The following is a 12,829-nucleotide window of genomic DNA, read 5'->3' as shown; positions in this document are numbered from 1 at the left end:
TGAATCTTGTTCTTCTTGAGTAGGTTTTCCAACTCATCGATTCTTTTAGCCTTGAAATGATGCTCATCATGATTTGGCTTTTTATAGTATGCAAAAAATGTTTGTCCTTGTTTTCATTACTTCCCTTCTTGTTCGAAGAAGAATTGCCATGCTATGAGGAGGATTGTTTAGTCTTAGATTGTGACTTCTACTTCCACTACTTCTTCTTGTTCTTGCTTTTCCCTCCTTGACTTGATTGGTGCTCATCACTAGCCATTGAGACTTTGGTCTTTGATCTCATGAGAAGTCCTAAATCCATCAAGTGAGATTGTTCAAAAATCAACATCGCTGCAAATGCATCAAATGTAGGTTTGTAGTAAGCAGTTCCCATGGTCAACCTGTGAGTATTAAAACTCGAAACAAATGAAGTGTACTCTAAAGGTGGACTTTTCAGGATGTGATGAATCAACTTGTCATCCTTCATGGGATTTCCACAATCTTTGAGAAATTCCCTATACTCATTGGCTTTGTTGATGTAATCTTGAATTATCTCAAAGTTCTTTAGATCCAAGAGAAGAAGATCATCCTCAGTTTGAAATCCCTTTTCTTCATTCACATTACCATACAATGATTCAAGTTTGTCCCAAGCAGGTTTGGATTCTATACTACTGGCAATGTGAACAAAGAGATCCCTATGTACACAACTCCTAATAATTCCTAAAGCCTATTGGTCTTTTTTTTCCCATTCAATGAGTTCTTTAGCATCAGTAGGTTTGGTAATTATACCATCAACATAAAGACTATAACCTTTTTCTATTAATTTACTCCATGCAATATCTTTCCATGTAGAATAATTGTGTGAAGTTAGAGATGGACATTTAAATGAACCCATAATGTAGAAAATGAAAAGAGCATAAAAGAAAGATACAAGAACATAGTACAGCCCCCCCCCCCCTCCTTTCACTCAATCAAAAGACCCCTCCAAAAATGATGCTTTTGGCACTTTATAAGTAGTGCATGTACAATAGGCCACTTGTCAAAATGAATAAAATGGACTTTTTGATTTTGAATATTACAATTTCCTTTTGAGGCCCAAATTTTTCACTAAGCACTATAGCTCAGATATACAAGAATTCTGAAAAGTAATCAAATTATTACAATGTAGAAAAAGCCCTAGTTCTAAAAGTGAAAATTTTGTCCACACAACCCTATAATCTAATTGTAGATCTGGAAAGTAGACAAAAATATACACACTTTCAAATAAAATGAAACCTAAAAAGGTGACCAGATGTGCCTGTACGGAGCATTTGAAGTTGTAAAGTGTAGGATGATGTAGGTGTAGTTGCCAAAAAATACAATTTCTAAAAATCCTTGCACCAAAACTAGAAAATAACACCACTAGTAAAAATTTCAGGAAATACTACCCAATTTCAAAAAAAATTGCACCTGAATGAGTGTTTGGATGACCAAGTTATGGGCTTACAAAGTTAGGTTGCCAAATCAAAAAGCAATCTAGAGAGGGGTCTGACAAGAAAACTACTCTCTTAAATTTGATGGTTAAATGACCATCATAGTAGTTGAAAATGGCCTATTTTGATAATCAAATGGCTATCAATTTTTTTCTTGTGAAATGTTGATGTTAGTGAAAAGAAGACCACCTAGGCTAATATGTTAAATGATTGGGCATACGATCATATGGCTTGATGATGTCACACATATAGAATAGTACAAAAAAGTGACATGTTTCCTTGTTGGAAATTTAATAGGGTCTTTGTCAATGGCTGATGCAGACTATCTATGTGATAATCTACCTACGTATTGGACTACGTTGATTCGATCATCTAGTTGGTGAACATGTGGTGTTGCATAGATCTTTGATCGTGTGGAGTGTGTGTGTGGTAAGGTAGAAGCAGATCATGGATAGGTGGTAGTGTCACTATGCACTGTGTGGCACAGTATTTGGCATGTTGCATGACCATGGTGTGGTCAATTATTATTGTTGATTTTCCTGTCATGGCCACCATAATATTCTAATGCACTACCAGGAAGTGCTTCGGCCAGAAGACATCTACGATTGCCACCAGAGAGACTTTTTGGTGCCATAGATGGGATATTTTCTAGGGGGGATAGTTAAACATCCCACATCGATCACATAATAACCTTAACCTAGTTTAAATCAAAGTGGCCGCAAAGCCTTAACAAAGGCAAGCCTCGCCCTGCTAGAAGTTGGGGGAGTCACCGATTCTGTGGCCAGAATATGTCAGATTATATTGAAGATGCTCTCTGCCAATGTAATGTAGATTTCTTCCAATTTGAACAGTCTTCTGATTTAGAATAAATGCCTACAAAATTCCATACAAATATTCCCTGGGAACAAATAGAATATACTCTATGCAGGGCCAAGATCTGACAGCTTAGTACCTATGCTAGAAAAAAATTCTTTATTGTCTGAAGGGAAATTTTTTTTTTGAAAAAATATAGTTGAAAAATATAGAGAAAAAAATTATAGATCCAAAAAATTAATCAATGAGATCTAAAAATGACCATACCCAAACTGCGAATCAGGGCCTCTAGGTGCCGATTTGCAAAAAAAATTGCCTCGCACTCAACTTTGGCCTAGGGTAGTCAAGTTTATAGTCAATATTTACCAAATTAGTATTCTAGACATAATGGTGAGGTCAGATCTAGCTCTAGACACTTCCAATTTCTATAGTACTCTAGATTCTAGCTAAGGTGTTGAAACAACAATGGTCTCAAATAGCTATGTGATGAGAAAATCTCCAAGCTCTAATACCATGTAAGAATTTTCCTTAGAGAAAATTTACCTAGGAACTAAGAACTCAAACACAAGCACAACTAGAGACTAGAAAGAGAGAGTATGATTAGAATGATGATATATTCATTCAATATGCATTAAGAGTACACTAGGAGTGTCTGTATGTAAAGGCCTCTAAGATACATCTAGAATGCCTTAGAATCAACATCATGATAAGTCATACAAACAGGCAGATGTCCACCAGATATGGGTTATCCTCCATTAAGCATAGAAGTAAGTGTGATGATGAGAGGATAAGCCTACAAGGTTGTAACATGCAAATTCAAAGTTCTAGACAACATGTGCTAAAATAAAGTTGCATACTTCTATGTTGTCAACGTGACAACTCAAAAAGGTGCACAAACTCCTCAGTATCTCACAAAATAAAACAATAAAATAATGAAAAATAATAAAATAATGCATTAACCTAAGTAAACTTAAGTAAGTGTAAATAGTAAATACGTATTTACACCAACAAGATCATGAATTTGAAACTTACACAATAATGCACTAATGAATTGAGGTACATTGCAAGTTTTGGCATTAGGTGAGATTGTTGTGCCAAGTTCAAACAAAACATGATCCCTTCATACTAAAAGAAGTTATTTTAGCCCTTGAAATTAGTGAATGGTATAATTTGAAATAACACTGATAGCCCTCATGAACTTTGAGTTATGACCATCATAAGATTGATCTCCAAATGCACTTAGTGCACCTTGGGGACAATTCAACATCAGGTGGTCATGAACATTCTAAGCTCTTTGTGGTCAGAATGGGGGTGTCACTTGGGTACATCCTCCCATTTGAAGCTAATTGTGTTGTAGATATGATTTCATAATAGTGGTTTGAAAGATATGTAGTGATGTACCAATGAGTTGAGGTAGACTATAAGTTTTGGTATCAAATGAGATTGTTGTGCCAAATTCAAACATAATGTGATCTCTCCAAAATGAGAGAGGTTCTTCTTGACCATAACATCACCAAAATGTAGCTTTTGATAGAGAACTAATATCCCTTACAAGCTTTGATGTATGAAACTTGGAAAATAAATCTCCAAATACACTTAGTGCATCTTAGATACTCCTCAATTGACAAGTTTTTACAATAATTCTATTTTGTGTCAAGATTACATCAATCACACTTTCAACTTTGTAAAGATTACCAATATTAATTGGACCAAGTAAAAACACCATTTTTTACCTCCCTCCATGTTATTTGTTGACTTTTTCTTCTTAGAATACTTTGACCATTAGAGAACCTTATGACAAAATATATTAACTCAACAAGTTCATATTTACAATATCTCAATTGTTTCATAATTATTGCATCATTACACAACTACCAAAAATCCTAGTGTCAAAAATATAATATAATTTTCTTCATTCTTTTCCTTATTGGGTTTCTATCTTCATGTATTTTTACTCTTCATGATGTACGTACATTCCAATATCATACAAAATATTAGTATTATGTAGGCATAATAATAAGTAGATTGATAGCCAATATTCTATCATAAGTTAATTGAAGTTTTTCAAGATACTAATTGGTTCACCAAATGATTATGAACAAAAGTGAATAAGAAGTAAATATACCAAGTTGAGTGTTCCTATGGGGTCTTCTCTCTACTTGAGGGTCTCCAAGAAGGCTTCATGATCAAAATTACTAGCATTAAAAGTTCCTATACTTTTTTTCTTCTTTGATGCTTCAATGATTTTATATATTTTTCTATAATAAGGTGTAAATATATGAGAATTGTTTTGTGCTTCTCATAGTCTTTGAATGTAGGAATTCCTATCCTTCTAGGCATGTATGTTTGTGGCCATGTTTCAGCAACAACAACTAAACTAGTAGGATATGTGAATCTATCATCATCTATAATCGGTCATATAAGATTTTTTTTACTTCTTACACAACATGCTAACCAATAAGCTAATTTCTTATCATTCCCTTGTGGTGCAACCAATGCAAAGATCTTTCCTAGCTAAAGAAGTGTTGGAGTTACAAGAGGAAAGGTAAATTTCTAAGGGAGGTGGGAGGGTGTAATTTAGTAGTTTAAACTTGGACCCATAAAATTTTCACCATACATTCATCACATGCATTCAATAACTAAACTAAAATAACATGTAAAGTATATGCATCTAAATCATATAACCATGTAAGCATTCACAAGCATTACACTAAATATGATAACCCAGAAATCCTCCAAGTGAGAAGGTAAAACTAGGGTAGGGATGGCACCCAAAAATCTTCACTACTACAATAATAAAGTGTATCAAATAAAGGTTACAATTTTTTGACTATGAAACATGGTCTACCCTATGAAAGGTTTTCCCTGTTAAAGGCTTATAAAGATTGTTAGGTCTCACCTTGTTAGAGGATTTCAACACCCTATTAGAAGTGTGTCTTGCTAGATGACTTTAACTTACAACTAAGTAACAACCTATTAAAGGATTTCATACAGCCTATTAGGACTACTCTATTAAGAGATTTAACTAAAATCACCTATTAAAATGTCTCAACATAAATCTTGTGGTTGGCACTTGCTTTCCTGATAAAAAATCACCTCTGTATAATATCTTCTTCATCCTTCACAATTAGATCTCTCAATACTATATCCTTTATTCTATCCTATGTTCTTTTGTAACTAATTCTACAATTCACTCTTTCATCATAACTTATAAGTCACCTTGAATGCTCTACATGCAAACTATCTTGTTCACTCCTTCAATTCCTTATGCACTCACTAAAGAGTTTAGGGCTTCCATCCTCAAGAAGAGTTAGGTGGCTTAGGGTTAGGTATGAATCTATGACTGAGATCATCCATTTTTTTCTCAATCCTTCCCATTTTCTAAGTTGCAAGTAATCACATAGGGAATCTAAATATAGATTCATCCTTACCCTCAAAATATCAAAATATAAACTTAAGTCAGCTAAAAAATGGTTTAAACAGTTGTTTGTGCCATCACAAATAAATATGTCAAAACTATGTCACTCAGCATATGAAGTCCTTGATGATTGACATGTACTATTATTTATACTATGACTCAACACTTGTATTACTTGGCATCCACTATTTACTCAGCTCCTAAATCACTCAGCATGGTCTATCTACTCAGCACTTATTGTAACTCAGCATGGTCTAATATTTACATGTTGTGCTCGACATGTATTACTAGTTCGGCATGAACTAAGTAAATGGCTTAAGTGTGTTGACACTCACTTGTCAAAACCAATCTAAGATCAATAATCTCCCCATTTGACATGAGTGTCAAAAAAATTTTGAATATGCAATATTATCCTTAATCTCTCAAGCATAACATATCCATGACTCGACTTACATACAAAATTTCAAAAATGTATGCAATAACTTATATACCTTATAACCCCACCTGAGTTAATGTGTTTGATTTGTATCCAAAATTGGTGCTCCTTTCTGAGTAAATGTGTCTCTATTGATACACTTTGACTTCAATATGCTATGTTAGTGATACTCTTTCATCTGATATGCTCTCTCTTAGCTAATATCCATCTTATTTCTCCCTTTTTTTTATACTCCCCCATATGATCTTTTTCCCATATTATATTTCTCCCCCTTTTTGACACTTATGTCCAATGGGCTATACACTTATGGTGTGTTTGTCTAAAAATGATTTATGGACATCCATTATTATCCTTAGAACTACATCCCTGTTATCATATGCAACATCCAATGACTTAATTTAAATTACAAGCTTGGTAGCAAGGTGTACTAGACCATCTAAAGTAGAAATATTGGGGTCTTTATTCAATAGAGTGTTAGAATAGCCTAGTTTCTTATGCATTATCTCCATATCTGGGGTGAGGGTAGCCTAAATGCTTGTCAATTTGGCTCTAATGTTAGCCTCATCTACTATTATGATAGCTAACTAAATTTGTGTCTAAAGCATTGTTCTAAAATGCTTCTGACTCTAAGCTAGATTTGTAGGTAGTCTTGCCCTTGATGCAGATATTTGGCTTTCCAGGGATAGAATGTGGCTTCTGGTCTCTTGGGTGAAGAGCGTAGGATTACATAGTTTTCTATAAAATGAGAATATATTCTCAAGTACCTTCTTCACATCCTCAACCTTGGTTGCCAATGCAACTTTTCATAGTGCTATCTTACTAAATATTTTCTCATTTACTTTGCTTTGAAATTTTATTTCAAACCATTCCAATATTTTTGTATTTGTATCAAGGTCTTCATTATAACCTTTTCCACTATATTTATTAGTTTTTCTATTAGTGGCTTGGTATCTTTAGGATTTGGTAGGATAAATGCATCTAAAAAGATGTCCTTAATATCTTGAAGTGCTTGTTTTTGCCTGTGTTCTCTCCTAAGCATTTCTTTATGTTTTTTCCTTTCTAAGGCTTGTTGTAAAATGCCTATTTGTTCCAAAGTCAATGTATCATAATAATACTTTGGAATAAAAATTTCTTCATCAATGCTTATGTCTCCATAATGTATTACATTTTCAACCTTTGATGAGCTTGGGCTTGGCACTAAGATCTACAATGGAGTAGCATCTATGCTTGGCTTTTGAAGAGTTTTTATAGAAGGCGTGCTAGATGTTGGTAAGGCTACCAATGATTGGATGGACACTTGTTCCTTCTCCTTTGGTTCTGTCTCTTTAGGTTTGCCCTAATCTATCACTATGACTTGGCTTGTACCTTGTTCTTGTGTTGTATGTATAGATGAATCTATCTATCCTATTTCTTCCTATTATCTTGTAGTTATGTCTTGCTCTTCTACTTTCTTCTCAATTGTAGTCAAAGGTTGTATAGGAGTAACTAAAGGGGTGATGGAAGGTGGTTCTTATGGATTCACCTTTTCGCTTATGACATCAATTACTACCTTTTGCAGTCTTTCTACACTAACCAAAATAGGATAACCACATAGTTTTTCTTGCAAGGTAGATTGATCTAAAATCTTCTTTAAATCTTCTATAATAAGAGGATTGATGTTCTAAATTGATGGATTAGACACATTCTTAATAGTTATAGTTTCAGTGGTTCTGGTTGTGTCATGAAGAGGACTGACATTTGGTAATTGTGTGCCATGCACATTTTTTTCTTCTTGTTGTTGCTTAGTTGTTGCCTTGTCATCATCTTTCTTTTTTGTCTCTCCTCCAACTATGTTATCTTTTTCATTATCTTCCTTATCATCATCTCTATCATCATCTTTATTATTAGAAGGGTCAACTTCTCCTATCTTGACAATGGTTAACCAATAAATGAGTTCCCATATTTGTGTTGATATCTTAACCACATCTTCAATATTATTTGGAGAATTCTAAAGGATCTATATTTAGGTGTGAACCTAACTACATATTTCTTGATAGCCTTAGAAATTTGTCCCTTTTTCAAATCTAGTATTACTTGGGCTAATGTTGTTTCCCTAATTTGTGTTTCCAAATTCAGACAATAATGCCATTTTTTCTCAACAATATCATATAAGATTTTAGGTATTGAGCTGGAAAATTCTAGTGGTGTGTTTTTGAATTTTGATGTCATGGCATATAATGCCTCTTGCACTTGTTTTCTCTCTTCTTTACCTAGTTTATCAAAATAAATATGACTAAAATGTAATAAATCAGCATTTCTCTTGACATTTTCACATAAGTTCTCAAGATTAGAGAGAGGATTGTGACATACCACCTTGAATTGACTATTATCATCTAATTTTGTCTTCTCTTCATTAGAATCTAGTTAAGCCACATATTTCCTTTTCTATCTTTTCTTCTCCTATCCATTTGGCTTTGTTTTCTTTGACTTTTCCTTGGCCTTTTGTGTAGTTTCACATGTGGTGGCCCTTTTAGGAGATATAGTAGACTTTGGCTAACATGGTCTTACAATTTTCTTTGCCCTTGCCATGGGTTGTGCCTTGGCCTTCCTCTTCTATGACTTGGTAGGAATAGGTATTTCCTTGGCTTCTTCTCCCTCGACACCTTCAGTCAACTCCTCTTCTTTGTCTTCTCTCAATCCTTGAGTTAAAGGTAGAGGTTCTTGAGCTTGTGTTTGTTTATCCTCTTCATCTTCTTCATCTTCTTCCTTTTCATCCTTGGCACCTTCTCCAAAGTTTTCTTTTAGCTTCTTTACTAGCTTGTCTTTTTTCTTGTTTATGGATATAGTATTTAGCTCCATGGCAATCTACGATTTCACCATCTCATAATTTCCAAAAACTTTAGTAATCTTATCCACTTCTTCTGCAAGTAGAGTTGCTATGGCTACTAAGGCTTCATCTACATTTACCTCATAACCTAAGGGTCTTAACCATCTTACCCTTGGTGTGGCAGCTTGTACAAATGTGTAGTCACCATCAACAAGAAAAAATACATCATTATAATATTTCTTAACTAATGAAATTGGAATTCAAAGTCTATGCTTCATTGACTTCTTGAAATCTTCAAAGTAACTAATCATTATAGATTCAAAGTTTTCTCCTAGTTGCTCAATTTACTCTCCAATCTGTGTTGAAATTGATTTGTTAGTCTTCCATACGAATTTTCCAAATGAGGGAAATATGTTCTATACATAAAAGAATATACAAACTAGTATAGAATCAAACTTGCATTGTGTACTCTTGGTTTTCCTTATTTCTCCAAGGTTCTCCATAAGTTGTTGTAACTAAAGTTCTACTAGATCATATTTATGATCTTTCTTGACAATTTTATAACCAACATCCACAACTATGCAGGGTACACTATTCAATATATTGTATTGATAGAATTTATGTGAGATTAACCTTATACAAAAATTGATAAGAGGATATGTGATTGTATCTATAGTCATACCTCTCTTATTCTAGATTGCTCCAATATTTTTCTCAATCACTTCCTTGGAATCACTTCTGAGTGTTGTTGAGTTCTCATTTTGCATGATGCTTAATGGTAGGAATCCTTTCGAACTCCTCTCTTGAAAAGCTAATTTGAGGATGAACTCAAAGGTTTTGGGTGATCTTGTGGCCTATTGAAATCTGTTCAATTGAAGATAAATGTGTTTGTTCACAGGGAGGCCTTTTCTAATTTGTTTGATTTCAGATGAGATGAAGAATCTATTCACTGCTTCAAAGTAAACACACAAAAGAACTATGTTTTTACATTTATTTTTTCAATGAATGCAATCTAAAAATGCAACTAATATGAATTCCTAATCTACCAAGGGATTAGTAAAGCAAATAACAAAAAATTTAAAGAAAATAATGTGAAAGTAAAATCCTAATGGATATAAGCTATGAAAACAACACGTTTATGAGTTAATTTTTCAAAGAAATTGATAGGTAACCAATGAAAATAGGAGCTACACTTCCTCGATTTCACTGATGCAATCATTGATTAAAAACTTGAATAATTGTATAATATTTCACTCTTCATCAAATTGCAAGGCCATAGAAAGTGCACTCATGAAAGACAAGGATGCAGACACAATTTGATGATTACTTCTCGAGCTAGATACGTCAGCAAAATTCATCAAAATTGTAGCAAAACTAGAACTAAAAGAGACGACACAAATAGAAACAAAGAAATAAACTTTTGGCTCAATCACAATTCCATGAACAAAAATTCACAAAAAAATGACACATTTAGGCAAGAATAACTACACTCCAAATGCAAGCACCAAAAGCATAATATTATTGCAAAATAACAGTAGCCCCATTTAGATATTACAATGTAGTATTTATAAGAAATTGTCTTCTCAATTTGTGTTGAGAGTGAGAGATATCTTCATACAATAAAATGCTTTTAATTTAATAAAAAAAACTAATTACATACAAACTAACAATCTAATTGGTGGTTAGTAGGACTCCATCCATTTTTATTCATTAATTGGATGCATGAGCCTTTAAATGTCATAGAACTCCACCCACTTTTGGTGTTGCGTTGGTGCACAGCTACACATTGGTGCATCACCAAAAGTAGTGTGCTTTCTCTTTTAAATTGTAAACTAGCGCACCAGATCAAGTGTGTCAGTGCATTTTTTTTTTTAATATGATTTTCACTTATATGATTTCTCCACCAAGACCTAGGACCTAAGCTAAAGAGGGTAGGTAAGACCTCAAAATTTTTGTGGATCCCATATTAGGAGCCTAAAATAAAGTAAGGGTCCCCATTTCAATTAGGAAATGGGGCATGAGTTGTGGAACCACAAAAAATAGCCTTGACAAAGGAAGAAATGATAAAGGCATTTCTTCATCAGCAAACATTCTTTCAATGTGTGTCAAACACCAACTAAATCTCAACCATTTCGAGAAAATTTTGAATGATTTCACAGTCAAAACTTTAGGATCCAAAACCTTCAAGCACAGTGTGTGATTTGTGTATTCATTCCCTTTGATATCTTAGGATGTAATCTATCAAATTTTTTCGACAACATGGAAACAATCTTCCACCCCTTCTGGCTCATTCATTAAGAATCTTCTTGAAGGTTATTTATCGATCACTTGCTTGACCAGATGAGAGAATCAGTTTAAGGCCTCTTAACAAGATGTCACTTTTCTTTTCAAAAAAATTGTGAATCCTTTGAATGATTGCTCCATGTAATTCATTATGTCATTATTTGATGAAGTAATGTTTTGGTACAAGATACTTTATTTTGAAAGTGTATCTTTTTTCCACTTCAGATCTTTTAGAATTCTTCAGTATCATATATATTTCTTATTTCTTATATATATATATATATATATATCCTTACTATGCTTATACTATGTATCCAAGACATCAATGTCATTTCTGAGAATCGATCTTTTTGTGAACATCCCTTGCGTTCCTCTTTTAGAAGTTTTTAGAAACTCTCACACCAAACAATGATCTTAGCAATCCTTTGAGAAGACCCCTTTCTATTTGAACCAATTGGGGTTTAAATTGTCCCTTTTTTCCTTCAACCTTAATTTGACAACACCTAAGATAATCAATTTTTTTAAATTTGCAAAGTGTTGAGAACTTGTTGGTCTAGAATCTTGAATTTAAGACTGAAAGTCTCCCTATTTCTACAAGAAACATCTATTTCTTAGTTGGTATAAGACACATAATTGTCCAAATATTTTGATAAAGAAATACCTCTTCCTAAAATTAGAACCAAAAGAGTAGTTAGTATAATATCTTGAGATAAAATCTCGAGTGTACCTTACCCTGTAGGGCTGATGCAACTTTGAAAGCAAACATGCAACCAAAAGCAAACACACAACTGAAAGCAAAGACACTTGCAGAAGAAAAGCACACTTGTAGAAATAAAATCTAACTATTTTTTTTTTTGGTTCTTATAGGCTTCAAAATAATGTTTTAGAAATTGTCTGTTGACTGGCAATGAAACTAATTCCCCCTGCAAGGAACTAAGCCTAAAAGTCTTTTCTTCAAGAATTTTCACAATCTAATAAAGATCAATCCATAAGCATTGAAACTTGGTATGGCTACCTAGATTTTCTTTTGCCTTATCTCAAAGTAGAACAAGGTCAAAAATCCTAAATGATTTTATTGTGGTCCTCTTGTCAAACCATCTCTTTATGACAATTTGATGTTTAGCCATGTGCTCCAATGTAGCTATCCATTTCTCATCCATTTCTAAAAGATTCATTAGTCTAATTTGTACTTTATCTACATCTTCAACATACCCGCTAATGAATTTCAAAACTGGAATCCTAAGGTTAAGTTGGAACACTAGTTCTTGTCCATAGACAAGCAAGTATGAAGATGTTCCCAAAGCATTCTTGACTCTTACTCGATCTATCCACAAAGCATATTTGAGTTGTGTATGCTAATATTTAGAATTCTCCTTCAATAACTATCTTATTACTGTGATCAAGTTCTTGTAAGTAGATTCTGCTACCCAATTTCTTTGCAGGTAATAATTTAAAGAACACTTGATAATGACCTAATTCTTGAATGCCCATTGAGTCAAGGATATCAATGCAAAAGCTAATCCATTATCACAAACTAAAGTGAATGGTATCCCAAATCTAGTAACAATGTGCTCCTCCAAGAAATCTTTCACCACCTTAGTAATGAAATTTTTGAAAGTTTCCTT

This window comes from Cupressus sempervirens, chromosome 6 (genome assembly GCF_028749045.1).
Source record: "Cupressus sempervirens isolate cs-2001-9-10 chromosome 6, ASM2874904v1, whole genome shotgun sequence".
Taxonomy (NCBI): Eukaryota; Viridiplantae; Streptophyta; class Pinopsida; order Cupressales; family Cupressaceae; genus Cupressus; species Cupressus sempervirens.
This window is presented reverse-complemented; position numbering follows the sequence as displayed.